The 24922-nt window shown below is 37.9% G+C and overlaps 1 long non-coding RNA gene across 1 annotated transcript in view; it reads left to right on the top strand.

Annotated features, from left to right (window-relative positions):
• LOC143694418 (uncharacterized) overlaps positions 1 to 21301 on the top strand; it is a 232274-nt gene extending 210973 nt beyond the window's left edge. Inside the window, exon 6 of the long non-coding RNA XR_013182892.1 lies at positions 20900 to 21301. This is a non-coding gene — a long non-coding RNA (uncharacterized LOC143694418). The remainder of the gene's footprint in view (positions 1 to 20899) is intronic.
• The last annotated feature ends 3621 nt before the right edge of the window (positions 21302 to 24922 follow it).

Here is a 24922-nt window from a genome sequence, read left to right as displayed (position 1 = left end):
ACCAAAAAAAATAGTTGAGAAATTTTGCATTATAAACTTTAATTTGAAATTACAAGAGAAGTGAATTAACTTAAAGTTCTGCAACAGCATAATTGTGGAGAAGCTTAATTGATGGTACATTGGAGGATGATCTCTTTCTGAAATGTGAACTTCGATAAGAACACAAGATTTTCCTCTGGTTGTAGTAGTCATGCCTGAACCTCACAATAGTAAGTAACACAATAGCTTTCCTAATTAAGGAAGTTGTAAATTTTGTCAATGACAACATAGAAATTTGTTCATTACAGTTTGGCAATCATCCACATTTCCTAATTTTATGAAAACTCTCATATTATTGTTTTTTCATTGTCAACAGAAACCAGGTCAAAAAGTAGAAAGAAAAGCTGAATGCTATCATGACCTTGAAATTTTATTTACTGAAAACAGGGCACTCCTACTGAAGGACTTTGTATTAATTGTGTATTTTCTGACAAGCTGCATTTCACAGATGTGTCCATCAGTTCCTGTCCAGATCATACAGATTTATCAAGTGGAATTTCTTAAAAGCAACACTTAATAAATCAAGATCTTAATTAAAGGATGAGGATGAGGTGAAGACCCTGGCCCTAAGAAATGTCTCAGCATGTGTGAAGAGGGATCTGGTTCCATACAAACAGTTTGTGTTCAAGTTTTAGGCTTATTTTAAAACCAGAAAGAAACATCTATGTAGGGAACTTTCCAATAATTTCCTCAAACAAAAGAACAAATTCCCATCTCAGTTTTCTTCAGGGACTGAAAACAGGGTTGCCCACAATATTTGCTCAAGTACAGTTGCTGTCCTGGGCCTTTAATTCCATTGGATATTCACATTGCACTACCTGAATCTCATTTAGTTCTGTATTTTGGTAATGTCTTTTGGCACATATCAAATATTAAACCTGCTATTTCTTCCTTCTCTTACTGGTTTAAACACTCAGTCATAGGCAAGAAAATTCCAAAGGATAAATTCTTGAGAGAATCTCAGTAAACATATAAGAAAATAGATTCTGATTTTGCATGACTAGCAAATACATTAGCACAGTGATTGAATTTTCTGGTGGGAAAAATATCCAGTTAAACTGAAATTTTTTAAGAACTTTTTTTTAGTGTCTATATCAATATTACTTCCAAACTTCATTACATAGCAATTAAACATCAGTCTCAGAAGTCTGTGGGTCCCTGAGACTCTTTAGAAATTAATTTGTTATGAGAACAGACTCTTAGAAAAACAAAAACAATGCCCAAATTGAGATAAATTGTTTCATAGATACTTTGAGGCTCTGCAATGATTGATCGTACTCTGGGCTTATATAAACTTATTTTTCAGCTTTAGAATGTGGTGGGCACAAAAGACAACATAAAGTATTTTCTTTGGATGGTTACTTGCCATGTGATGAGGATCAAGAAACACTTCAACAAATAGTGTGGGAAGGTCTACTAGATAAAAATCTATGGATGCAATTGGATAATCACCTGAAAATAATTTGTGAATGACTGAACACTGCAGATGAGACCCATGAATTTGAGCTTCTTGGCCATAGAGGAGACATTGTTTGTAAGGGCAGTCACAGTGATGAAGTGAAGATTTTCTTAAGAAATATGATCTTCCAGAATTGTTTTAGGTTTAATTCTAGTTCTTCTCATTTATTCTTTTTTTATCTTCAACTTTACCTCAAGGGGTTGATGTCCCTTAATGATAAGTTAGGAGTTTAATTTTAAAATATAACCCTCCATCCTGGTATGTTAAGAGTATACTGGAAGTAACTGAGTATACCACTGAGCATAGCAGTTTAATTTTTTAATGTTTTCACTTTGTTGAAGTATTTGTTGTGAATGGTAAGAATTAAATATAATTTTATGTCAGGATGCCTGAAGGGTCTTTGTGATGTCCTTTAAGGAGATCTTGTAGCTTCTGTGTTGTAGTAATGCAGTGTCCTGCAGAGGTTTTTGCACACTCATCATAACACTGAGAGTGATCAAAGAACAGGGGCATATCTGAATTGCCTGGCACTGGTCTCTCCTCTCCTCTCCTCTCCTCTCCTCTCCTCTCCTCTCCTCTCCTCTCCTCTCCTCTCCTCTCCTCTCCTCTCCTCTCCTCTCCTCTCCTCTCCTCTCCTCTCCTCTCCTCTCCTCTCCTCTCCTCTCCTCTCCTCTCCTCTCCTCTCCTCTCCTCTCCTCTCCTCTCCTCTCCTCTCCTCCAGAACATGTGATATTGAACTAGACTATTTTAAACTCGGAATTTTGCTTCTTCTTCCATTCTCACACATCCCAGTTTCACCCTGGTGGTCAACATTACTGCTCTTACCTGCTCTTTGCCTGTAGAAAATTATTCCCTTTATATATATTTTCTTTAATTTTTTTTTCCAGAGGTCAGGGCATGTGAATGAAGAAATCTTGCTCATTTTCAAGTGCCCAAGTGGCTAATTTAGCTTCACAAATTTCTGAGAGGGAGCTCAGCTGAGGTCATTTAAAGCTTGGGTTGTGTTTTCTTTTGTTTTATTTCTTTACAGCCTCATGAAATTGACTCCAGACCTTTTCACTGCACCTGGCAGAAAGCTGTAGTTGCTTTCCAACCTCTATCTGGAAATTAAGTTCTTCTCAAATGAGACTGTTCCCTGTCAGATTTGTGTCTTTAATAATGTTAACAAGAGCTCTGTTCCCCAGTCTCACTGTACTGGCCCATGGCTGATTCCCAGGACTGCAACAACATTATTTTGCTCATTCTTCTTCCCTTGGATGATTTAGACCCAAAAGGATTCTGTTTCACCATTTATTCTGCAGAATACCACATAATTAACTTAAGATGGTCACAACTGTTTTAACCAATTTGATTATATGGTGACTGAACTGTGTATATTCTCCACCACCTGCATTCTAGTCATGAGTGTAGGCCCACCGGTTTTTATTATAATACCCAGTTTCTCAACCCATGCTACTACTAAAACTCTTCTATTTTGTTGTTCAAACTGGTTGCATTTACTATGTGAATGCTTCAGTTGGGCTTTTTAAAATTAATTCGTATTTTATGGCTCCTGTGGCAGACTACATGCTTGCACAGTAATTCTCATTGGTGATTTATTTCTGCTGGAAATATTCTGTTGCCTCATAGTTTTTTTAAAAAAAATTTCATTGTATTCTCTACATAATTTCCCTGTACATTGAAATCAAGTGAAGAAATTACATGAGCTTGTCCAATTTATCTCCTTTTGATTTTTGTTACAAGTTCCTCTGAGCTACAATGCTGTACCACAGAAAACAGTGTACCTTGTTGCATAGGCATTACCCTGCAAGATAAGAGTTCTCTCCAAGAAGGTATCTCACAGTTCATCATTGACACCTTTCTTTTGGTCACTTCTCAAACTGCCTGAGGTTGCTGAGAGCTGATATCTTGCTCTGCAAAGAAATAAAGTTCCATTGCATATAAACTGATCTTCATTTCTCTCCATACCTTGCTCAGTTTCATGGTATGACAATGAGCTCATATTCCCATCTCACATCTTGGCCCCACAAGACCCCTTCCCTTGCCCTCTGAAATTTCCTCCACTTTGTCTTCATGCAAGCCTGCCTGGGTGCAGGCTGGTCCTTCCTTCTGCCCTTCCTCTTCTTTGTCTCTGCCATCTCATGATATCTTGTAAAGTTTTTGTTAACTACAGACCCTATCTCTTCACCATTCCTTCATTTCTTCTTGTGGGGTGACTGCTCTATTTTTTCTATTTCCCGTTCACAAGGAGCCCTTGAGGAGCCAGTGGGTAACAGATGTGAAGAGCACTCATGGGCACCATGCACTCACTGGTGGCCCTGACACCCTCAGCACAAGACACCCACATTGCAAATGTCTCTACTGCCCTTACAGCACTGCCAGAGGCACGCTCCTGCTCTCTTAACATGCTGGACCTATTCAAGGACACTGCAAGAGTGAAAGTGGCACAATTTGATATCAAAGACAGCTTCACCTGTGTCTGTCACATGATGCAAAATTGGTTTCATACAAGACAGAATTTAAATAGGTTTACTTGAAAAATGAAAATACAGAATTTGCAATAAAGTTATGAAAAAATAGAGCAATAGGATCATACTACAGATGCTTTGTAGCTGCTCTAATTTCTAAATGAGTTTTTCAGGTTAACTGAATGGCCTCTGCAGTTCACCTCAGGCCAAGACCAAGAGAAACTCTTCCCCCTGGTGCAGAATGCCTGTGCTGGGTGACCTGTTCTTATCCATCCCAGCAACACAAGCTTTTTTTCCTCCTTTCTTATTTGCACAAAGCAAACTTCATTTATCAGAGTGTTGAGAAATCTCACTGGTATTTTTCTGCAGAATAAACTATGTCTTTTGTCTTTTCTCATGATATTATTTTCACTAACATTTCTTCTTATATTCTAGTTATCCCATTCTGAGTTTGGTCTGATTTTACTGTTATATTTTTCTGAATATACTATAGTAAATACTGAAACTGAAATATCTCAAGCACAGACCTTTGATCAACTTCAAACTACTTCAAACGGTGCCTCCAAGCATTGTTTTAAAGTAAAACATTCTGTAATTTATAATGAAATTGAGCCTAGGAACTCAAAGAAAGACACACACCTGCATGCAAACTTACTTCTGAAAGGAATCTCCTTCTTCGAGTTGACAGATATTCAGATAAAGATTCAGGCCCCAAAAAAATGGTTATCATCATTTTTTTTTCATTTTAAAAAGAAAAATTTCCTATTTGATTTTTGACCCTATTTGATTCATGTTTTGAAATTTGTATCTCTGCAAAGGAGAAGCATAGACATTTATTTTTAAATTAGATTTTTAAAACGTCAGGATTAGGATTTCAGACCTCCAACTTTCAAACAAATTCCAGGATAAGCAGATATTATTTTACTGAGAGACTAAAATGAAAATCCCTGCTTTTTCTACATTATCAAAATGAGTGTTTTGACATTATAATTTGTGTTACTTTGGGAAGAAACCACCAATATATTATGAACTGTAAGGTTTTGTTCAATATTTTAATATTTTATATCTATATATAAATGCCTTTTGTGAATGGAGATATTTTTAAAAAATTAGTTAAGTGAGATGGATACGGGCCACTGAAGATGAATCTGTAGAGTTATCTTGCACATAAACTTTGGTTTTGTAACAATTAGCACTATAGGTCCTTATATTCAATTTTTTTGAGAGTTAGATCTTTGGACCTAGTTGAGTTATGCAGTAATCTCTCCACAGGGGTATTTATATAGAATATACCAAATACACTGTAACTGCTGAGTGTGCTCTAAGTGCATTTCTGTCACAGGTGGAGGGTTGCACTCCATAAAAGAGAAGTAGCATTATGTCAGCTGATATAAAGCAGCATGACTTAACAAACTTTCATTGTAAATAGTAGTTTAACAGATTTGATGGGAAGGTACAGTTGATAGGGTCAGACAAAACTTTCAGAGAGACCCTCCCTCTGATTTTGGAAGTTTAGAAATTATCCTCTTGCTTTCTAAACTCCTTCTCAGAAAGAAGTATAGGTGCAGCTGAATCCAACTTACTTCTAGACTTGGTCAACAGTTCACATCTAAAGGATTATATCCGCTCATTCAGCCTTTTATATCACCTGGCTAAGATTTCAAATTTTCAACATGTTTCTTCCCAAACCACTTTCAGAGTAACAGATGCAATTAAGATTCTCTTTGACTTGAGGAGTGCAAATTTTGTCTACTCCAGGGGAGATCCTGGCATGCAACCCACTGGTGTGCAGTAGACCTCAATGGGTCCTGGGCATCCCACAGTTTAAGGAGTAAGATAATGGACTCATAGTTGTATCTGCATATCAACTGCAAATGTTTTTTCCAAAGTTGGCTTGACTGAGACAATGACCAGCACTGTGGTTAGCTGGATGCATTGCTCAAATTTGCCTTTGGCTATTGTGTTCTTATCTGTCTCCCTCAAAACCAGTTTGAGTTAGACAGAGCCCTAATGACAAAATAAACCATTGCAACCAGCGCTGGTGATTACCACCTGAGCAGATGATGGGATATAAAATGGGATATATATGGATATCTATGGGAATGGAGAGGAGAAGCACACCCTTATAATTTCCTTTGCAAATCTTGAAGGCTACATCTCAGTGCTTCATTATTGTCTGAGCTGAGTGAGAAACTTGCCTACCATGTGGATTCAATGCCCTCCCAGCCTGCACAGTGTGAGTGTCACCTTGTCCCATCCTGAAGGACTCCCATTATGTCAAAGAGTGGGATTGGAGACTTAAATGTGTAAAGAGTAAAGGCGTGGGGTCTGGTTGTCAAACCTTCTTTATTTGAGACATAAAAGTGCTCTCTGATGGGGGGCAGAGACCATTAGTCATAATATGTGATTTTATTAAAACCACTCAAAGGGCATCAGACAAATGAAATAAAGAAGCAAATACAACAATTAGCAACAGATTTACAGAAGTTACGTAAATGGACATAAATGCCACAAAAAACAAAATCTCCAATATGTGCAGGAAACTTTAAAGTGTTGGAAACATTTTCCTGGAAAGATGACAAATGGATCTGCAGGCCTGGGTGTTGGTGGGCATGCCACGCCGATTCAGCAGGGATTTTCTCATGGCCCACATTTGTGGCAGCACAGTGCTAAATCTCCACTTTGTCACTAACTATACCTGTCAGGGCATCTTGGAGGTAGGTCTTTGCAGAATCTGGAATATTGATGAGAAATGTGTTGGGAGGAGGCAGATGTTTTGGACTGGTAGATGCTCATTTTGTCCCACAATATTCCCTTGACATGTGGCCCAGTCCTGCTGTACTTTGATGTCTGACTTCCCTCAGGAGCAGGAAAATGGCTTTGACTACACTTCCCATTTTATTCTTCATGTTTGCCTGCATTTCAGACAGAATCCCACTTCCCAAAGGTATACATATTAGTCTATCAAAGTTTTGATTCATTCTTCATTTCCTTTTGTCAGCAATCCCTCATATAAACAAAGTAAAATAGTAATGCCATTAATTATAGCAATAGTAATGCCAATGCCATTAAAGTAGCAATAATAGTTTTCATTGGTCATTTGTTAGTCTTATGTTACCCCAAAGACAACAGGAAGACCTTTGGATAGAAAGGGTGATTGTAAAGAACTGCAAACTTGGAAAATGACACATAAGGAAGTTACGAAAATCTAGTCCAGCATCTTTTCTTCTAAGGTGGATGTACAGCTGGTTAACAGAATCCCTCCAGTTTATCAGTGATCGGAACAAATAATAAAATACAGGAGCAGATTAGGAATAACACTTCATTTTTTTCCTTGCAAATTTTTGAGAACAAGTTAGACAAAATATCCCTGAGAAACCAATCAGTTAAAACTCATCCTGGTCCAGTACTGTAGAAATTATCTTGATGGTCTTGGGACAGAGTGTCCCCATCTACTATTAATTTGAAATCTGACATCAAACACTACAATGCTAAAAGATTCAAAACATTTGGAATAATCACCTACGTTTGAAATTCTAAACTTTTGGTGTTTTCCATGACTAATTCTTGGTTTTCTTCAGTTCCAGAGCCTCCCAGTTTCTTGCCATGAATCAAAGGAACTCCTCTAAGGCAAAATTTCTCAACTATGAATCATTCTAATGAGATTGTTCACTAATAAAACCTCCACACATTTTTGGTCTTTTCTCCTTAGCATTCCTTCTTTCATGTGCTCATCTTATCTACAAATATGGTACTGTCACTCTTCAGTTTTTTGCAATTCTCTACTTTCTGTAGCTTTCCTTATAAAGAAGTCTTCCTATTTAACAGGTCTTTGCAACTTTTTAGAGCTATATCCTGTTTCACTTGTGCTCGTGAAAGATGAAAGAAAATCTAATGGTTCTGACATTTGACTTTACTTCTTTCATTAAAAAAGCTTGTATGTTTAAAAACAATGTCAAAGATGGGAAGTTGAGCAACCATTTCAAACAATGCAGTATGGACAAGGGATGTTTGCCAACCCCATTTCTATTAAGTCTCCCTATGGACCTTAATGGGAGGTAGACTATAGACTACCCTATTGTGGCAAACAAAGTAAAATTTCATGTCAGAAACAAATAGAAAAGGCTTCAGGAAGAATGTTCAGATGTCTAAGAGAGGCATGGTATAATCATGTCTTCCCTAGCAGGTCTAAACTGCCCAGCACAGGGAGGCTTTTCAATAGCCCCTTATCTCCCCAACTGAAACTGATGCTTCAAAAACAGGTCTACTCATGTTCTATTAAATGCATTTTTCCCTACTTACCTGAATTCCCAGAGTCTACATTACTGTCAGGCAGTAAGGTAATATCATTTTTATAGCCAGCTTTTCCCCTTTCTACCAGCAGTGCTGAGCAAAACTCTCCTTTGTTTTGTTTTTTTTAAGGAAAGCATCAGCTTACTCTGTGGTTTGAGTCACAAACAGTTCTGATCCATATGCCATAGCTCTGGTCCAAAAGCTGTAAATTTGTGCTGCTGGGATGCTGTTGCTCTTTGGAAAGTTGTGTAACTGTTATCTTCCAAAACTGTACTTGGAAATAAAACCAATATTTACTGAGAACCTTTTGCAGATGCTATAGCCTGTCTGAGGAATCCTAGCATAATACAAAGGGATAACCTTTTCAGTATTTTTGATGGAATGTAATGGAACAAGATGAAAATTCATGACAATGTTTCATCACTCTTGCCAGTAGCTTCTAGCAAATATGTCTCTGAGTTGATCAAACCTAAAGTTAACTTCAGACTAAGGACAAAAAGAAAAAAAAAAAAACAGGAAATTGTCTTTACAATGCTTTTAAAATTTAAATTCTGTGTCAATTTAGTTTTGCAACAAGCAAAAGCATTGGTTACAAAATTACAAAGTTTTACAAAGGGATCAAGTTGCCCATTGCCCTTGTCTGGTTTTGGGGTTTTTCATAGTGTGAAGCCTAAGCATTTTGTTTACACACATTAATGGAATTTCTCAGAATTTACAGTGTGCAGCAAGGCCATTTCTTTCATGACAATTGAATATTTAATTTAACTTCCAGGCCACGCTTAGTTTACTGAAATTTAGGCACTTAGTAGGGCACAACTTCACAGGCTGAAGAGGTAGTGTCAGATTAAGATGTCAGACCCAATGAGCTGGGAGTCCTAATTATATCTGAATTGCCCATTACTCATTGTTAACATTACTGGTTCTTTGACATATTCTTTATTTAGCATGTATCAGTGAAAATTGTTTGGCCTGATAGATGCTCTTTTTTACTAATATTTTCTAGATAGAAACTGCAAAACCTATCAGTGGAAGTTGGGTTTCCTGTGTATGGCCAGATGTCCTGCTGTACATAGAGACCTACAGATGAAACTGCTCTCAGGTCATCTCTGCTACCACAAACATCAGTGGATGTGGTAACAGCAAGGCAAACAGAATAAAAAGCAAACCCCAAATATAAGCAAGGGTGTAAACCTTGGGCCTTCACAGTACGGAGGGAAAGTGTCCAGTGGAAAGAGTGTCCAGTGAGATAACCCCTTTTTATACTGTGCCTTAAAGAAAAAAGTAATTCAACTAGCAGCAGGATTGAAGGAGTTAGGTTTCTTATACTTTTGTATAATGGATACAAAGAAGAGAGAAAAGAAACCCTGAGGCCTAATCTTTGGTGTGCTGCTACTACCATGCTTTCCTTTTCATGGCTCTTTTTTCTCAGGAGATATACCATCAACCTTCTGGCATGTTTGAGACTGATAAACAGGGTAAAATTTTACCAGGAAAGGCAAGGGCTCTAGGGTACTTCTACAACTGCCCTTTCCACAAACACATGAAGGATATGATCTCACAATTCTCATATTATTAGGAAATCAGGCTAAAAATACCACACTTTTCCACAGAAATGGTAAGCTTTGCCCAGGACACAGCTGTCACTGGGATGGGAAGGGAGAAGAACAAAGAGGACATGGTGGGAAGACAGCATGAAACTTCCCTTGGGCTTGTTTACACCAGCACAACGTGCCCTCCAGTTACACCAGCATAACAGATGTTCCCTAAAATAAATGGGTTTCAGGAAAGGGATGGAGATTTTTAATAGGAGCCATGCATTTGGGAGCTGGGCATGATTGTGGGATTGTGTCAGATTCTGTATATGGCTCCATGACAGAGGCAAACCCAGGTACTTCTCACTCAGTTTGCAGCTGTGACACCCATCCAGCTAGTGTGAGAGATCTTGCAGTGCACAACAGAGCAGAATGGCTGATTCTGGTCATGTGCTGTGCAGATTTTTGTCTCTGGCTCATTGGAACAGGGACATCACACTCCTGCCATACATCTTCTGAGGGTGAACTGGTGCTACACCTCTGTGACAGGGAACACAAGTCACCATCTCAGAGTCTCACAGTAGGCTCTGCTCAGTCTACTGATAAACTTGTGTGGCAACAAGTCAAGAAAAGAGAAACTACAACGAGCAGTAGGCAACTTGCCTTGCCTTTTGGTTAAAGTGAGAAGAAACTGAGCAAATAGGGACTGCACATCTTTCCCAGGGCACAAATGAGTGTCCTAGAAGGTGCCTCTGTTTGGTACAGGGTTGATGAGAGAAGAAACCCAGAGACCATCCCCTCTGAGCGGTGCCTGTTTGCACAAAGCTGAATCTCAGAGAAGAAAAATTTATTCACAAAGAAAATACCTGCTTTTACAAGGAAGTCACAGAGAGCTAAACTCAATACAAGAGACAGAATAATCTGCTGCAAGCTAAACCAAAGCCCAGAGCCATTTGAAGTATAAAAGGGTTGAATTGACATCAGAGACTTATCGAGCATTGAATAGTTGCTTAATCATGAAGGCCAGAAACAAAAGCATTAGAAAGAGTTAGCCAGGAAATTTTTCTAGGAATGTCTGCTATGTTTCTCCCCAATCACAGGTAAAAAATACCTATTTGTAAATATTTATTTGATGAGTGGCACCTAGTTAATTTGATTAAAACCATTCCTAATGTGCATCTGAATGGAAACTCAGTCAAAATAACTGTTAGAGCTCTTGTAAATGTTGAAGAATCAGTTGTGAAGGACAACCCATGGAGTCTGGTAACCCTTTTTAAATATTTAGATAGCTATATAGCTGACACTGAAACCTCCTTTTAGTGTTGAAAAAATCCTGGTAATAACTTTGTTCAAAAATAAAGGATGAAATAGGCTTTTTACTTTAAACCAAACTAAGGCTCAGATGAGCTGTATTTTATTTGGATCCCAAACCCTAGCAGTTTTTGTCAATGAAGAAAATTTTGGCCATAGACACTTAGGCATCTTAGAGGTTTAACATACGGAGTTGTTGCTCTATTTTCCTCCACAAAGGCACCAGCTCCCTGGCAGGATCTGGCACACTTTTGTAGCATGCTCCAGCAATTCAGATATCAGGACTACCCCTCCAGTCACAAAGGTATTGCTCCTCTGCTTGGAGGAAGCTATGAGCAATGAATGACATTTTGCTCAGAGTACAAAGCTTTATATGACAAAAAGGCAGCCTGTGGTGATGATGAGTTAATAACACTTGATGAAGACAGAAATAATGGAACCAACATGTAATAATGACCCAAAGCTGCATAGCAAGCCCCACTGTGTCTGGCTTTTGTCTGCTTGAAGAGAGCACATCCTTGGGCTCCTGATGTACTTTTTATGAAGTTAAATTCTTGGCTTCAGCTTCTAAGATCCTTCATTAGCCATTATGTTCCCATGCCCCGATTTCCTTTCCCTTTCCACTGTGTTGTATCAGCACTCACAGCCTCATATCCCTTTAATTACATTCCCTCACAATCATCTTTGTGTTATACATTTTTGCAATTATTTTGTCCTTTCCTTCCTACAGACATGCCAACACCAAAACATACTTAAACCATCATGGCAGAGGCACACACACAAACATCACAACTTGTCTCTCCATTCTTCTCTTTGGTTTCTTTTTCTGTATTCTCTTGGTGTCTGATCTCTCTACTGCTCTACAGATGGATGTCTGGGCTTTGGGAAATGTAAAGGGTGCAGAAAGACCACAGCTTTTGCTATAAAAATTTTGGAAGTTTAATGGAAGAAAAATGGGCTGAGCCCTCAAAGAAACAATGGAGCTACCCTGTCCCTGTACCACTGCAGTACTCACATCATAAAATATCTAACTACTAAGTCCAAGTTAGGAGGCTTCATTCACTCCTCTTAAAATCACTGGAGACACAAAAATACCTTTTCAAGCAGTGTTTCAGGACACATCCTGCTTTGAATTCCTCTTAAGGAATCAGTTTTTTTTCCATTTGCTCCATATGTGGGGGACAGGTTGGGGAGTTCAGCCTCCTAATGCTGATCTAAATGTACAATATGAGCTTCAGGTCAGTGGATGGAAATCTTCTTGTCATCCTAACAATTCTGGGAGCTCATGGATCTGGCTTGCTTTGCAGGCAGCTGAGCTGGCTGGCTGAAGGAGGAGGGCATATTCAACCCACCAGTAACTGAGCTCTTAAGGCCCCTCTTCTGTTATTTTTTATTGTACTTCATCCAGGTGCAACTGGTGCCACATGTCCTCCTAAATCAGAAATATTCTGGGCACAGGAATATGCTGATTTTTAATGTTGTGTAAGGTATAAATTACATAATAAAAAACTATCATTAATAATTATAGCCAGAGCAGCATACTGTTCACATTATATCCCAGGATACCAAGTACTGTGGTTACAAAAAAAGGAAGATCTGTTCTCTTCCTAATAAGAACATTTAATTGAAGATGAAGGAAAGAATTGATAGGATATGAAAAAAAAAATAAGTGCATATGAAAAAATCTAAGTGCAATAGTATTTCTTTGTGATGTACTTGATGTCTTTGTAGATGTAAAAACTGTTGTGCAAACTGAGACTTTGCTGTACTATAAGGCAGTGGGTCAGAAAGAAACCCATGGAACAGTATTGCTGAAATTCAAAGAAAGTAGTAACATTTTGAATTCAATGATGCTTTGATCTAATTTAAACCTTCTTCAATAATTGTGGATCCACATGACCCAAGCCATATGGCAGGATTCAAGAAAATGGAAGGTAATAAAATAATAATAATGCTTTCATCATGCTTGACTGAAAACTGGAGGTAGACTGAAATATTTTTAATTTTAATTGCCTTTTGATATTTAATTTGATTATTTGATCAAAAGATTCTGGGTTGACTCTGATAGTGCCATAACTTGGCTTTAAAAGTTTTCTGTATTGATGAGACTACTAAAAGAAAATATCACAGATAAGAGTGCATATAATATAAGAAGCTAGCTTTGGTATAGAGGTAGGGATGGTACTACAGAACAAATTTATACATGAATTTACAGTGCTTGAGGTTTATTGCTTAGTTACAGGTGATTTGAAGACATTTTTCATTGCAAAAGTTAAGTTGGGCAAATTCTTCCTGCCGGGTTTTCTGTTCATTATCCTGATACCTCTCAGGCCCAGGGAAAGAATTTTGTGTTTACTGAACAGACTGCATTGGACTTTATACAAATGTAAAATTGATGTGGCTGGAAAAGGATGCTCTTTATTAGTGAATTGAATTAACCTGCAGGAGAAATGGCATTAAAAGATCTATTTACTGTTAAGAAATAGATAAAAGGAGATAAAAATCCAGAAGTATTTCTGTGGAGCACATCCACCTACAGCTGGTCAGTGTTTTGTGATGGCTGCTTCCTCTTTGGAAAGTTCTGCTTTCAGTTTGGTTTCCCTGGGAACGATATGTAAGAGATAGTCTCTGTTGTGCTGTCTAGAGGCTTGATTATTCATCAAAATACCCATGATATTCCCCTGAGACACAAATGCATTCATATCCAGAGATAGCTGATATCCACTGGCCTAGCTCACAGAAAGGCTTAATTTAGCAAAAAAAACAGCTGACCATGTTGCTCCATCACTCAGATAGTTGTTTTTCTACTTGGTTTGTAATACAAAGTTATAAGAGAGGGGTCCCAAAATTCTGTTTTCAAGATTAACCACTTCAGGAAGTGAGTGTTTTCCTCCCAAAACCAGATGACATTTAAAAAAAAACCCAAAAGAACCTGTTTATTTTAGCTTCTTTTGCCATATTAAAAAAAAAAAAAAAAATCAACAACCCCCAAAGAATATTTGCCAATAGACTAAAATTTTCTGTTCTGGTTTGAGTAAATATTTTTGATGCAAAAATAAGCAGAGAATTAATTACCTGACATTGAAACTTTGTTAAAATACCTACGGAGAATGTCACTTCTAAGGGCCTAGAGAAAACTGTTCCATTAAAAAATACATTCATTTCTGGTGCCACTCCTCTTTCAAGCAACCTTATAAAGTGTTATACACTTATATATTGCCTTTAAAACCATAACTTTAAAGTCTTACTATTCAAGTTCATGGGGTTGATGTAACACCACAGATTCCCAGCCCTTTTTTGCACTGGTGCACAGTAGGCTCTAATCAGGCAATGCTACAAGCAAAGTGAGCTCCAGTCTTGTCCACGAACTTGCCAGAGTTCAAAGTTCTCCAAGCAGAGCTTGGAGATGAGGAATGGTGAATGTTGCTCATGCTCACTAAATCTGTCACCAAGCTGGAAATTTGCTTGGAACAAAAGTGTCAATTTTTGTGTGAAAGGGATGTCTGAACCGAAATGGCAAAATCTAACACACCTAGATATTGAGCATCCTGAGCCCAGTGAAGTCCCTAGAAGTTCTGAGTGATAAATACTTCTTGCAAGGCATTGAAGGAAGTTTATTGCAAAACCTATTGAAGTATAAAGACTATCACTGATTCCAGCAGGCATCAGATCAAGCTCAGTGTGAATGAGTATCAGAGAATGTCTACATAGCCTTTTGCAGGCAGAATACAAGTTTTTCTGCCCAAGACTTGAGCCAGTTGGATGTATGACAGCCTTGAACTGGAAGCCATGTTACTGCATTTACAGTGCCGAGCCCAAGCTAAAGCCCCTGCTGAAAGACAGAAAATAGCAATTTGTGCTCAGCAGAGTGCTCTGTCCAAGGATGCGTAGCGTGAATGCACATATGCTCAGAGCTCAAACAGAATGATTTCATGCTTGCCTGCAAAAGACCACGTAGAAAAATGTCTTGAAAGGAGAAGAAGGTCTCAACTCTGACGTGAACACTAAAATACTCACTCTCCTGGACCCAGGGAAACTGAGGAAAAGAGAAAAATGGGATCTTTCCTACCAATGTTTTTCTGGTTTGTTTCTTAGATGGAAAGGAAAGAGATAGCAACAGAGCTCTGTAGATGGAAAAAAAAAATAATTTAATTAAATTCCAAACCCACAAAATTATCAACTTTCACTGGCATGAGTTCTGCAAGCCCCCAAACAATACTTTAAAGTGTTTAATTTTTTCACATCAATTTTAATTAAGCTCTCATTAGGCTCTTGTGCCCCTAGAATTTGGCGAACAAAAGAAGCTGCCTTGCCCAGCGAGTTTCCCAAGCCTGCACAGCTCTATTCCTTAGGAGATTTATCGCATTTTTTTCCTCCTCTTGAAAGAACCTTACATGAACCAATTCAAATGAAAACCACATGGACTAAAAAAGACTTCATCATGCCAGATACCTTTTTATATCCAAAGCAGTGAACTTGTAGTCAGTTTGTCCTTTCATGTGTTGTTTTTTCTGGCTTTGGGACCTAAGAATGATTTTTTACTACGTGCAGTAGTAAAACAACATATTATGCAATTCTATTTTTCAGGGGGAACACTATGTAATTCATAGACTTTGCAATGCCACATTTTCTGTTTAACAAATACAAAAAGTGGCTTCTCTTGCCCTTGTGGGTAGACATCTAGAAACTTTTATTCAGCAAATGATATTCCAACTTATTTATTTGGGGTTTTGGAGTTTTAACTATTTCAAAAGTGACTGCATAATGTAGCAATAAACAGCTTCCAAACTGTATTTTTATCTCTGTCATTCAAGAACCTGGCACACACAGGGTTGATAGCTTTTATCCTTTATTCCAGTCAAAAAATTCAGGTGAAGACACAACATACTATAACTAGCTTGCAGCCCAACAGATCTGATATATGAGGAAACTCTTCCCATAAAATACACATGATGGATTAGCAGCTGTGTTGAAATAACTTGTTGGCAATGTGCTCACTGGGATGATTCTGAGGATTATGCCATCTTCCAAGGAAAGCTTTCAGAACTCCCATATTTTCTAAAGCCAATCTCTGAAAGAGTTAGTTAAAAGTACACTTTTTAAATTGATGCCTTTGTTTTTTAACTTGAAAGTCATAATTCCAGAAGACCAGCCCTCTAACCCTTCTACGGATTCATGTGGTGCCTAGTATCTCTTCTGCATGCAACTTGCTGGGCATGTGTTCATATGATGGACACTTAGATATTGATTTTCCCAAACCAAAGCTCACAGCTAAAGAATTGTCTTTAATGTGCAACTGGGAATATTTTCCCAAAGAATTTACTCATCTATAACTCAGAAATTTGAAACGTTATGATAAGGAAGATAAGATTAGACTACAGAATGTCTTCTTCTCATGCTCAGCAGTGGTGCTAAAACAAAACACAGCTGAGCCTCCTCCAAGTCATGAAAATCCATTTGCAATCTTTCCAGACAGGTTCATGGAAGAATAATTCATTTATTGCTACACAACAATACTGCATCAGGATCAGGAAACCTTTGGGTTCTGGCTTTCTAGAAGCTGGGAAGTTTTGCTGTATGCTTGTCTTACTATTGTAGTCCTCTTTACATATCTAATTTTCATGTCATGGCCCTTCTGTTTAATGTGTGGGTGTCTTTGAAAGGGAGGAGCAAGATCCTAGAAATAGGTAGTGAAAGAAAAACCCAGAACTTCTGTAGACTGGTCAGGATTGACAGGTAGTGAGGTATTCACTGAAGATATGTTCATGCCTTCCCCTGGAAAGAAAAGTACTACAGCAGCCCTTCCCTCTGCATCTGGATATCCTTGTTTATCTCAGCTGACCCCCAGTTCATCCCAGCTAGCAACTGAGAGAGGCATCAGTGGCAAAAAAGATAATTACATAGAAAATAGAGCAGGCTGAATTGTAAAGCATGCAAAAAGGATATCATGAGACACTGTCACCCTCAGCCACCAGGCCAGCACTCCAGACACAGCTGACCTTGGCTGCAAGAAGACAATGACAGATGCAGTGGAGGTTTTTCCAAATTGTCTAGGGAGACATGATCTGTTATTTCCTTATATGTCTCTGTTGGGACCAGAATATCTTCCCCCAGAATGGTTCTGGAGATCTTGATGGTGTTAAAAACCATGAAAAGGACCAATCAGTATCAGCATCAGGTTAATATGTGAGGAATAGAGCTCACAATTCCTGTATCTTGCTGGCTGTTTCTGCACAGACAGGTAGGCTGCTGGAGAGGCTATGCCTTTGTCCTGTTTGTGGTTATGCAAGCCTAATGTTTGACAGCCCCAAAGGTGTTGGAATAAATACACTCTAGACTGAGTCCACTGGATCTTGTAGCAATTTGTACCTTCTAAGCCAACACATCACAGCTATCAAGCAGGACAGGGCTGTGCTCAGGCACAAGTAGGAGGGAGTGCTAAGCACACCACACCATGTGGCAAAAAATGAATTTCTGGCCTGCCTTGTCTCTGCTTCTTTACTTTAAATAATACTCTTGAGAGAAATTAGAAGATAAAACATAAGAGGAGATATTACAAGACATGGCAAAGATGCTCTTCAGTTTGCATTTTCCTCTAGCTGGTCATAGTGCCAGAAAGTTTATGATGGAATTGAGCAACCTTTCCAGAAGACAAAGGGGTATTTTGCCTCTTATGCAGTCCCTCTATTCATGAACTCATATTCTTTTAGCTCTTTGCCCTAATCCTTCCAATTCAGATGGGATTCATAATTTCTCTTGCAAGAAGACCATCCTTTCTGAGGGTCCCCTTGCATCTGTTCTCCCGGAGGAGTATTCCTTTTGACTTGAGTTTCCAGTTGGAGCCTTGTCATCTTTCCCATAAGTATCCAGCCCCATAGACATCAGTGACATAAATTCCTGTGGTATGTAGTAATAGGGGAAGAATACTGACAATATACTGACTACTGTCCAAGTGAAGTGAATGACTTAAGATATGTCACATTAAGTGCTCTAAGAGAAAGCTGCTTTCATAGTCTTCTATACCTTGCTTACACAAGGTAGGATGGTTTCGGGCATTATATGAAACTTCAATTAATTGCTACATTTGAAAAAATTTGATAAATGCAAATGTGTGAGACATCACTCACCCTTTGTACTGAAAGCATTGTCTGCTACACTTTAGATCAGAGTGGAAACCAAATTCAGTTGGCTCCCGCTGTTCAACCATGCCAGGACAAGCAGACTAGGAAACAACCAAAAAGGAACAGAACCAACTAATGAAAAAGTACCTCTTTACCTCCTCTCAGTGCTGTTACACTTCTTGATATTGAAAGTCCCATATTCTTGTTTTAAATCTGTATGTTACATCATCTCCACTGTGATTTCAGCAGTACAGGCAAGCTTGGAGGATCTTTTGAAGCAGGTTATTTACTCAGTGGTATTTCCATGGTTGTGTGTTGTAAAGATCTCCATACTTTTCCAGAAACTCTAGGAAGTAAATCCTACTAAAAAATCAAAATGACTTCTCTGATTGACCTCTACATCTTCTGTCCACTATTTGTTTAGAAATATCATAATTTGTAACATGTCCAGTATTTTGCCTTGACATGTGGTACAATTCCTTTTTCCTAACTAGCTGAGTACAATTTCTTGGATCAGACTGCTGCTGTGAAATCTCTATGTTAATTTTGCATTCACCTTCTGGAAATATTTAGCAATATTTAATTAAAATTTACTCTGAATATCCCTTTTTGCAAGACAGTCTACAAGAATGCTTTGTGGGTGAACCTGCCTGAAAACAGACCGAATCATTTAATTTGGCAAAACAGAAAGATTTTCATAGAAAGTTGGTTGCCTGCCTCTGCTTCAATATACTGTATGCACTATGTTGCTGTAAGATGCTCAGTAAGCAACTTAACTTTACAAGTTTAATGTTACACTGTCAGTTAAACACTTTCCCCTTAGTTTTTGTTCTTTTTAGGAATGTGTTTAAGGACAAAAGATTTAATTTCTTCTTAAAATAATTGAAAGGGATATTCTGTGACTTTTGATAACCTTTTGGTTCAGCCTCAGTGGAGAATTATGCAGGTGGGAAAAAAACATAAAGATACTATATGGCTGAGACAGTTCAGGATTTCTCCCTTCAGAACCTATTTCACATTTGCCAAGGAATCCACTGCCATCTTACAGTTTCTCTTACTATCAACTGGAGAACTGTTCCAAGACATCTTCCAGGCTGAGAACAGTGGAGATGCTCTGCTCACTGGCAGCATTAAGGAACTATGTTTTTTGGCAGACACATCATCTTCCAGTATAAATCTGTGGACTGGGATAGACATGAGGCTTTCCCACCATCTGGGAAAGCCTGTTACTCTGCCATTCTTGACAGCTGGATTTTAAGCTGGTCCCTACATCTTTAGGAAGTTGAAAGAAACAGAAACAAGGGCAAAAAAAAAATAATCATTGCCTAGACTGAAGGGCATCTCTCAGGGTGACTGAGCTCAGCAGATCACCTCACCAATGCTCCAACCTGAACTATGCAGACAGTTTTATAGCTGTTGTCCAGTGGCAGCAACAAGTGAGTGATTGGAGTATATCCAGACTAGGAATTTTCAAGGACTGCCATGTAAAGCAGATGGTAAACTTTTTCCACCAACATGTACAGAAAAACTTGCAGATAAACCAGAAGGTTTTTATTTGGCCAATATACCCTGCACAAACTGAATTCATTCTGAACCATCTGACCCCTTTTGGTGGCTAGAGGGAATAATTTCATTGTGCAAATTCCTTGTTAAAGCTTTGCAGTTAAATTTTGTGTGTGAAATAAAAGTACATCTGTGTTTAATTTTGCAAGTTTGCCATACATCATAACCTCAGAAGAACCCCTCAAGATCATGCAAATTAAAAGCAAGTATGCAGATGATTTGCATACATGTTTTTCTGGGTTAGACATTCCATTGGAATGCATTGGCAGTGAGTGGCTGTGACTAATGTAACAGAGCATTACATTTAACGTGCTGCATTATACAGTTTTATGCACAGTAATGTAATAATTAGGTTGTCAAGATATCATGCTCAGTTCAAATTTAAATAGTGTTGCTCTCTGCTGGTTAGTCTTGTGAACTACATGTTTCTTAATGTGAAAACTGCCCATTGAATTGTTCTCAGAGGTAGGATTTCAGGTCCCATTCCACCAGCTGCTATCCAAGCAGGGTGATTTTGTGAGAATCCAGGAGGTACATGCAACAACAAATCACTTTGATCGCATTCACTCTTCTCTCTGCCAGGTTTTATTAAAAAACAGCCTTAGAGACTTAGTTCTTATTCTACAGGATTTCTGCATGGGTCCTCATTAACCCATCTTGTATTTTTGCATTTGATCATTCTTCATATTCTTTTCTATTTCCTCTTCCTCCTAGATTTCCCATTTCCTGAATAAATATTCTGAAGAGCAATATTTAAGGATGTTTCTCTTATCCTTACAAAAAAGTAGCAGCCCAAACTACATTTTCTGAAGAATAGGAGCTAGTCAGCGTATTATGTATACTTTGATTTTACCACTTGGACTGAAACTTTAGGAGGATTTTTTTTCTGTTTTTTCTACCAATACCTGACTGAGATCTAGAATTCTCAAATACAGTGCAAAAGTTATTCACCATGGTTGCAGATACAATCCTACATGCTGGGTGAACTGCAAAGCCTAGGCAAATATCAGGTCTTTTAGTAGCAAAGAAGGATTTTGGTTTGCACTTGGGCATGTAAGTTAATTTCAATCCCTGCTGACCAAGTTGTTGATATCTTGTTTTTCTTATACACAGGTGAGGAGCCTGGAGAGAAGATGAGGTAATGAGACCATGCAAATCATTCTGTGGCACAGAGCAAAGAGTGATTATCTTTGACTCTCTATCATAACAGGTGCACAAGAGAACAAGTGAAAAAAATCAAAATATGTCAAGAAGTGTGCATGCTGTTCACACTGATCATAATGTTTACCCTGGTAATCTTGCCAGTTTTGCTGATTCTGCTCTAAGAAGTACCAGCTCTGAGAGATATCACCTTTAAGTTATTTTCATCCCACTTACCTAGAATACATATCTTAACTCATTTTAATGTATGTATCATGTGTTGACTTTATGAAATGAATACCTGACATTTATGCTAAAAATTTGTTAGATGATTATAGATAAACCAAATTTTCAGTGTAATTATTAAATAAAGTATATGTGGGATTTTTTTTAAAAATTGTGCATTCTTTAATTTACTTCAATTCTATGTTTTAAATTCAAATCTTACAAGCTATGGTGTAAGTCTTTCCTTGGCTTATGTTTTCAAGTACCAAGAACATTACAATCCAGAGCTTTCGTATCTGATCCTATTTATGTCACTAGCAAAAGCTCCTTGCTGTGTTTACTTCATCACAGATGTGCATTGTAGGATTTTGAAGAGATCTTCAAATACCTCCTGGTCTATTTCTCCTTCCAAACAGACAATCCCTGCAAGTGTTCTGATTTTAATTTAAATTATGTGCATCAGTTGCTGCCATAAAACAAGTTAGTTTTGGCCCTGATGTTATAGGTTGTCAGGAAACATTTTATATGGAGAAACAATGAACAATGCATATATGATATAACTTGTGGAAAAGTTGTGCTCCTGCAGTTTTGACTCAGACATTATTTCCACTTATTATGGTCTTTGCTGCCAGTGTTTTCCAAAATGGCAAAATCAGAACTCAAGAAGAAAATATGAGTGAGGGACAGCATGTACTCAGAGCAGCCTGAGGGTTTATTTTGGGCTGTAAAACAGGGACACTTCAGCAAAATTTAAGTACATAATATTATGTGACAAATCTCAAACCAGGACAGGGAGTGTGCCACATAATTTTACTTTAGTACCAATTAAATGTAATTTAAAGGTAATGGTAGAAGATGAAAAGATTCAGAAAATCCAGAAAAGATTGCAGGGGTGTGAGATAGCCAGTTTTTTCCCCTTTATAGCAATCACATAGTAAATAGTTGGGATTCTTTTTTTTTCTTCTTTTCTGTAAACATAGCTAACTCCTCTATTCCAATCCAAAAGTGTTACATTTGACTAAGACAGCTTACATTGGTCATTCCACCAGGGTTCCTGACTAACAGTCAGAGCCACTGGTGTACCATGCCTTTTCCTGCTCACTGGCTACTGCCTAGGGGCAGCAGTGATTCTCTGCAACCACCATCTGCCTTTCAACCTTTTCTACATCTTTATACTTTTTAAAGGCATCTGTAGACCTTCTTGTCCTTTAAGGTCAACCCAATGTAAATAATGAGAGCACAGAGAAGAAACTGAATCTTTACTATGGAGAAAAATCTACATCTTCTCTATAAAAAGGCAGGCCTTGTCTTTATCCAGAAAGGATTTTGCTTCTAAATAGGTCTTGAAATTTTTCTTTTTATAGCAAACTGATTTTTATCTACATTTAAAAAAACACAACCCAAACCTAACAAAACCCACAAACAAACATAATCCCCCACCAAATATATTTTATGTAAGGAACACTGCAATTTGACTGTGATAGAGTTTAATATAAGAATGTTGAACTGAATTGAAGGAAAGGCAGATGAAGTACAATAGCATTTCTTTTTTGAATAGAGCTACATATTATCATGAGAAAACTAGTTAACAGGAAGTTAAAAAAGAGCAACTAGAAGACAAATTTTTATAGCTCACATGGAGAAAGTTTAAAACCACCACATCTGAGGATTGCAGCTAATGAACAGTGCTAATTAAACAGAACCATTCAATGAAAACAGAACCATTCAATGAAAATCCAACCACAAAATGAAAAGGATTCAGCTTCATGAAACAGTCAAATTAGAGACGAAAGTAGCTCTTAAAAATACATCTTCCCAAATAGATGGAAGTCATATATAGTTGGGGAAAAGAGAAAAGGGCATAAAAGCTACCAAAGGAAGAGCAAAGAATACTAAAGAGGGAAAAAGTTGTAGAATTTTGGGAAGCTGTGAAGAGGCAACTGTCAGAGAATTTATTTTGTTCACAAATTATCAAAATGCAACAGGAATTCTTAAGGAATATTTAAGCAGCTTGAAGGAAAGTAATCTGAAATCTTGGCATTATCTTCCATGATAGAGGAAGTTTTGGATAATTGATAAGAGCAGACAAGACATCAACATGCTGCTTTGAATGATACATATTTTGAACAGTGTCTAGATCTGGTCTTTCCATACAGTAGAACTGGAACTAAAGGAGGTAAAGTAGATCTAGGAAAGGTATAGAGAAGAAAAAGAACAACCAGAAATTTGAAACAATTGTTCCATGTTAAGCAACAACAAAGGACTTTTCAACTTGGAAAGGAAAGATCTATAAAAGTATGAACAATGAAGAAATAAAAAGGAAAACTGTTGAGCCTTTCTCTCTATATACAAGTGTGGAGACGCGGAAGTTTCAAAGCAATAAAAAGAAATAGTTTTAAAAGTACCTTTCCCAAATTTAAATATTTACATTACTGAATTCATTGGTAGATCATACTGAGGAGACAACAATTCCATGTAAGTTTAAAAACAAGCAAGCAAAATTGGCCAAGAAGTAAACAGATTCACAGGGTAGAATCTCCACAAATTAAACATCAGTTCAGGAAGCCCATGAACTTAAAGAAGTAGGGAATTATAGCAGGGGAAATACAAAAACCAGAGTATGTTAATAGCTGAAACAGTCTCTAAAACCACATTTTATGTTTCTTACCAAATTGTCCATTTCTTTATCCTTAACAACAGCAGAACATTTAGTGATCAACACTATGTTCTCTTGTATATTTGTTGTTCAATACACGCATCAGTAATAATTTTGGTGTCTGAGCAGAATTTTTGTGGATGTTGCCAAGCTTGGAATGTTGGATGGTGAATTAGACACTGATGGCTTTCCTGTCTTTTGCCCCTTCCTTTCTACTTGTCTTCAACCATGTTTTGCCAAAAAGAGAGATTTCATTTCTTGAATAAAAATGATCCTTCATTTACCCTCTTGTTCATTTAACCTCTTGATTTTGACTTGTTCTTTGCTTTTTTTCTTTAGTTTTTGATCTAAATGTGTGTTTTCTCTTAAGCTTCTTTTCCTACATCATTCAGTTTGTTTCCCACCTCATTCAGTTTGCTTCCCTGCATAGAAGGCTTGCTCTTGAATCTAGCTGAGGTAGCCTGTTAGTCTCTTCCAGCAGGAGCACAGGGCCATCCCCAAAACATAATGATCAATACTGATTGATCTGTTGCTGCCTCAGCACAGACCTTTTACAGAGACCTGTTTTCCACTGTTAACCCACATGTAGCTGGATCAGTTCTGCATCTGAAGAAGCATGGCTTTGTGCTCATAAAATGAGAGAGATTATATTTTAGCTCTTCGGAGTGCTCACTGCCTAACAGACTTTGCCTTGGACCTCAGACTACCAAAACTTCTGTAATCCCAGAGGAAGCAGAGAGTCCTCCTCCTAGGAGATGGAATGTGCACCTTCCCATCAGCACTAAACCTTTCCCCCCTGCTCATCTTACCCCTCATCCTTTGGTGGGGTTTGTACCCTGAGTTTGAAATGCTGCTTGACAGTCACCATTGCATTTTCTGGTCTGCGTTGTAAATTCAGGCACTTACAACATTGGGCCATTTTATGCTGACAACCTGATGTAAAATGAGCTCCTCCACATGGAAACAACTCTCAGGAGAACAAGTTCCTTCCAACTGGCTTCATATTTTGTTTACTAAAGCAGTTTGATTGTCTCTGAGTTATACTCACATATCTTGCAATTTTTCAGTACTGCTCCTATTACTTTTGGTAATTTCAAACTTTTGGGCCAGGTTAA

The sequence above is a fragment of the Agelaius phoeniceus genome, chromosome 6, assembly GCF_051311805.1.
Source record: "Agelaius phoeniceus isolate bAgePho1 chromosome 6, bAgePho1.hap1, whole genome shotgun sequence".
Classification (NCBI taxonomy): domain Eukaryota; kingdom Metazoa; phylum Chordata; class Aves; order Passeriformes; family Icteridae; genus Agelaius; species Agelaius phoeniceus.
The sequence above is the reverse complement of the archived record's forward strand: the minus strand, read 5'-3'. Positions and strand labels throughout refer to the sequence as shown.